Raw genomic sequence first — 6,000 nt, forward strand, 5'->3', positions numbered from 1 at the left:
CAGACCTCCACGAAGGAAGAGGGGGAGTGGAGGCCCGGGGATGGGGAATTGGGGTAAGGCCGCAAAAGGAGCTGCGCCAGAGGGGGCGGGGCCGGCTCAGGAAAGCGCGGGCTTTTTCCCGCGCTAGGGAAGGACGGGGGGTGGGGGGGGGGGGCGGTGTTGGGGAGGAGCGCAAACTGACTGCCGGGGGGGGGGGGGATTCTCACACTGGGGGGGGGTCGATGGAAAGGTGGGAGAGGCCGGGGTCAGCAGGAATCAGCTGACTTACGGGAGTGTTATGGGGGGAGCAAAAGGGCTAGATGTGAATTTAGCGGGGGAGGGGGGTATAGGGTTGCTGCTGCATTGGCCAAAGGGGAGCTGGAAGTAGGAGAGGTGGTCGGGGCGGGGGTCCGCCGTCTGGGGGACTGGAGGGTGCGGGAGGCGCGGGCACGTGGCTGGCCTAGAAAAGGAGATGGCTAGTCGGCAGGAGGGGGAGGGGGTGAGCAGCCCCCCAATCCGGCTGATAACTTGGAATGTGATGGGCCTGAACGGGCCGGTCAAGAGGGCCCGGGTGTTTGCGCACTTAAACGGACTGAAGGCAGAAGTGGTTATGCTCCAGGAGACACATTTGAAGGTGGCAGATCAGGTTAGGCTGAGAAAGGGATGGGTAGGACAGGTATTCCATTTTAGGCTGGATGCGAAGAACAGAGGGGTTGCACTACTGGTGGGGAAGCGGGTGTCGTTTGAGGCACTGAATATTGTAGTGGATAATGGAGGTCGATATGTGATGGTGAGCGGTAGGTTGCAGGGGGTGCGGGTGGTACTGGTAAACGTATATGCTCCGAATTGGGATGATGCCGGATTTATGAAACGCATGCTGGGTCGGATTCCGGACCTGAAGGTAGGAAGCTTGATAATGGGGGGGGGGGGTTTCAACACGATGCTGGACCCAGCACTGGATCGCTCTCGGTCCAAGACGGGTAAGAGGCCGGCTGCGGTCAAGGTGCTGAGGGGTTTTATGGACCAGATGGGGGAGTGGATCCATGGAGGTTTGTCAGGCCCCTGGCCAGGGAATTTTCATTCTTTTCCCACATCCATAGAGCCTACTCCCAGATAGATTTCTTTATTTTGAGTAGGGCGCTAATCCCGAAAGTGCAGTGAACGGAGTATTCGGCTATAGCCATCTCAGACTACGCCCCGCACTGGTTGGAGCTGGAGTTAGGAGAGGAGAGGGACCAGCGCCCGCTGTGGCATCTTGATGTGGGATTATTGGCGGATGAGGAGGTGTGTGGGCGGGTGCGGGGGTTCATTGAAAGATATTTGGAGGCCAACGACAACGGGGAGGTACAGGTGGGGGTAGTCTGGGAGGCGCTGAAGGCGGTGGTCAGGGGAGAGCTAATCTCCATTAGGGCCCACAGGGAGAAGAGAGAGGGCAGGGAGAGGGAGAGGTTGGTGGGGGAGATCTTAAGGGTGGACAGGAGATATGCAGAGGCCCCCGAGGAGGGGCTACTCAGGGAGTGACAGAACCTCCAGGCGGAGTTTGACCTGTTGACCACAGGGAAAGCAGAGGCACAGTGGAGGAAAGCGCAGGGGGCGACGTATGAGTATGGGGAGAAGGCGAGTCGGATGCTGGCACACCAGCTTCGTAAGAGGGAGGCAGCGAGGGAGATAGGTGGGGTTAAGGATAGCGGGGGGAATACGGTGCGGAGTGCGGTGAGAATAAACGAGGTATTTAGGGACTTCAATGGGGATCTGTACAGATCTGAGCCCCCAGCCGGGGAAGAGGGGATGCAACGATTTTTGGATCAGCTGAGGTTCCCGAGGGTGGAGGAGCAGGAGGTGGCTGGTTTAGGGGCGCCAATTGGGCTGGAGGAGCTGGTTAAAGGATTGGGGAGCATGCAGACGGGGAAGGCCCCGGGGCCAGATGGGTTCCCGGTCAAGTTTTACAGGAAATACGCAGACCTGCGAGGCCCATTGCTAGTGAGGACTTTCAATAAGGCAAGGGAGAGGGGAGACCCTGCCCCCGACAATGTCCGGGGCGCTGATCTCGCTGATCCTGAAGCGGGACAAGGACCCACTGCAATGTGGGTCGTATAGACCGATCTCACTCCTCAATGTGGATGCTAAGTTGCTGGCAAAAGTGCTGGCTACGAGAATTGAGGACTGTGTCCCGGGGGTGATTCATGAGGACCAGACGGGATTTGTAAAGGGCAGGAAGCGAAACACTAATGTGCGGAGGCTCCTCAATGTGACCATGATGCCCTCGGTGGAGGGAGAAGCGGAGGTAGTGGCAGCTAATGACGTAGAGAAGGCCTTCGACAGGGTGGAGTGGGAGTATCTTTGGGAAGTGCTGCGGAGGTTTGGGTTTGGGGAGGGGTTCATCAGTTGGGTCAGTTGCTATATAGAGCCCCGGTGGCGAGTGTGGCTACGAATCGGCGGAGGTTGGAGTACTTTCGGCTGTACCGAGGGACGAGGCAGGGGTGCCCCCTGTCCCCCTTGTTTGCATTGGCAATTGAGCCTCTGGCCATGGCACTAAGTGAGTCCAGGAAATGGAGGGGACTGGTCCGAGGGGGAGAGGAACATCAGGTGTCGCTGGATGCGGACGACCTGTTGCTGTATGTGGCAGATCCAGTGGAGTGGATGGCGGAGGTCATGCGGATCCTAAGGGAGTTTGGGGACTTCTCGGGGTATAAGCTCAATGTAGGGAAAAGTGAGCTCTTTGTGGTGCATCCAGGGGACCAGGAAAAGGGGATAGACGACCGACCGTTGAAGAGGGCGGAAAGGAGCTTACGGTACTTAGGGATCCAAGTGGCTGGGAGTTGGGGGGCCCTGCACAAGCTCAATTTGACGCGGTTGGTGGAGCAGATGGAGGAGGATTTCAAAAGATGGGATGTGCTGCCACTCTCGCTAGCGGGCAGGGTACAGTCGGTTAAAATGATGGTCCTCCCGAGGTTTCTCTTTGTGTTCCAGTGCCTTCCCATTATGATTCCCAAGGCCTTTTTCAAACGGGTAGGTAGGAGCATCATGGGTTTCGTGTGGGCAAATAAGACCCCAAGGGTAAAGAGGGTGTTTTTGGAGCGTAGTAGGGACAGGGGAGGGCTGGCGCTGCCAAATTTGTGCGGCTATCATTGGGCTGCCAATGTGGCGATGATCCATAAGTGGGTAATGGAGGTAGAGGGGGCGGTGTGGAAGAGGTTGGAGATGGCGTCCTGTGTGGGCACGAGCCTGAGGGCGCTGGCACCACTGCTGCTCTCGCTGACGAGGTACACCACGAGTCCGGTCGTGGCGGCGACGTTGAAGATCTGGGGGCAGTGGAGACGACACAGGGGCGAGGTGGGAGCCTCGATTTGGTCCTCGATTCGGGAGAACCAGCGATTCGTCCTGAGAAGGGTGGATGGGGGGTTTCGGAGCTGGCATCGGGCAGGGATTAGAAGAATGGGGGGACCTGTTTATAGATGGACGTTTGCGAGCCTAGGGGCATTGGAGGAGAAGTTTGGGTTACCCCCGGGAAATGCTTTCAGGTATATGCAAGTGAGGGCGTTTGTGAGGCGGCAGGTGAGGGAATTCCCGCTGCTCCCGGCACAGGGGATTCAGGACAGGGTGATTTCGGGTGTATGGGTTGGAGAAGACAGGGTTTTGGCGAGCTACCAGGAGCTGAAAGAAGAGGAGGCCTCGGTAGAGGAGTTAAAGGGCAAGTGGGAAAAGGAGCTTGGGGAGGAGATAGATGAGGGTCTGTGGACTGATGCCCTGAGTAGGGTTAATTCTTCCTCCTCTTGCGCCAGGCTCAGCCTAATACAATTCAAGGTTACTCACAGAGCGCATATGACAGGGGCGAGGTTGAGTAGGTTCTTTGGGGTGGAGGACAGATGTGGGAGGTGCTCGGGAAGCCCGGCGAATCACGTCCACATGTTCTGGTCATGCCCGACACTGGATGGGTTTTGGAGGGGTTTCGCGAGGATTATGTCCAAGGTGGTGAAAGCCCGGGTCAAGCCGAGTTGGGGGTTGGCATTATTTGGGGTAACGGACGAGCCGGGAGTGCAGGAGGCGAAAGAGGCCGGTATCCTGGCCTTTGCGTCCCTGGTAGCCCGGCGGAGGATCTTGCTATTATGGAAGGACGCAAAGCCCCCAGTGTGGAAGCCTGGATAAATGACATGGCAGGGTTCATTAAGCTGGAGAGGATAAAGTTTGCCTTACGAGGGTCTGTGCAGGGGTTCTTCAGGTGGTGGCAACTGTTCCTAGACTATCTCGCAGAGTGTTAGGAGGAGGTCAGCTGCAGCAGCAACCCAAGGGTGGGGGGTCTCTTTCGGGGGGGGAGGAATTCGGGTGGGTGGGTGGGGGTGGGGGGGGGCTTCCCTATGGGTACGTTTGAATGTCATTGGGGGGGGTTACTGTATATGGGGGAAACCCAATGTATAAGTTTTGTATAATTTTTGACTTGTGTTTCTTTCGTTTTGCTATTGGGGGGAGGGGGTTTGTTAAAAATTCTGTTGGAAAATTTGAATAAACATTTTTTTTTTAAAGTAGGCTTACATTAACATTGCAATGATGTTACGGTGAAAATCCCCTCTTCGCCACATTCTGGCGCCTGTCCGCGTACACAGAGTAAGAATTCAGAATGTCCAATTCATCTAACAAGTCTTTCCGGACTTTTGTGGGACAAAACCAGAGCACTCGGAGGAAACCCACGCAGACACAGGGAATACGTGCAAACTCTGCACAGACAGTGACCCAAGCCGGAAATCAAACCCGGGTGCCTGGTGCTGTGAAGCAACAGTGCTAACCACTGTGCTACCATGCCGCCCATTGTTACAAACATTGTTGAAAGTGGTGGGACTGGGAGCCTCATTGAGAAGGTCCATATGATGTTCTGGATTGGTTGGAGGAAACAAATATTAAATTGACTGGAAATGAAGAAGTAAAGACAATATCTGTGCTATCATGGAGACTAAACTGTACAAAATGAAAAATCCAATAACTAGATTGAATATAATAATAATAATCTTTATTATTGTCACAGGTAGGCTTACAATAACACTGCAAGAAGTTACTGTGGAAAGCCCCTAGTCGCCATATTCTGGCGCTTGTTCGGGTACACAGAGGGAGAATTGAGAATGTCCAAATTACCTAACAGCACATCTTTCGGGACTTGTGGGAGTAAACCGGAGCACCCGGAGGAAACCCACGCAGACACACGGAGAATGTGCAGACTCCGCACAGACACCCAAGCCAGAATCGAACCTGGGACCCTGGAGCTGTGAAGCCACAGTGCTAACCACTGTGCTGCCCATATAAATACTGTGTTAGGTTTTTCCATTAGGAACAAGTTGTAGATGACCATCATCTCCTGGATTGTGCCCAGACTTAAATTCTCTTCCTGCCGTACGATCCTCCCCCAGATTGTCCTTTCTGAGTTCCTGCCAGGTGATGTTAAACACTAAGGTAGCAAAGCTAAAAATCTACAACAATGGGTTTAACACAAAGCTGATTTATTTGAGAAATAACAAGAGTACTAAGCACTTATAATTATTAACATCAGCAGAAAGAAACACCAAAAGTCAAAATGAACATGGTTTAGTCCGGGACGTGGTTAACAGCAGCAATAATAGCAGAATCCAACTCCTGCAGTCACTCGTGAAGTTGTTTGTGTCTAACCAGGTTGTCTGACTGAGCAAATCCCTTCCTACACGTACAGCAGGTAAACAACCTCTCACCAGTGTGAACTCGCTGGTGTCTCAGAAAGTTGGATGAACAGGCGAATCCCTTTCCACATTCAGAGCAGGTGAATGGTCTCTCCCCAGTGTGTGCACGTTGGTGTGTCAGCATTTCACATCTGCTTTTAAAACTCTTCTCATAGTCAGAACATTTAAATGGTCTATTGCTAGTATGAACATGTTGGTGCGCAGTGAGGAGTGATGACTGAGTGAATTTCTTATCACAGGTGGAACAGGTGAATGGCCTCTCCCCAGCATGAGCTTGCTTGTGTGTTCGAAGATCAGATGAATTTGTGAAACCTTTCTCACA

This window comes from Scyliorhinus torazame, chromosome 5 (genome assembly GCF_047496885.1).
Source record: "Scyliorhinus torazame isolate Kashiwa2021f chromosome 5, sScyTor2.1, whole genome shotgun sequence".
Lineage (NCBI taxonomy): Eukaryota > Metazoa > Chordata > Chondrichthyes > Carcharhiniformes > Scyliorhinidae > Scyliorhinus > Scyliorhinus torazame.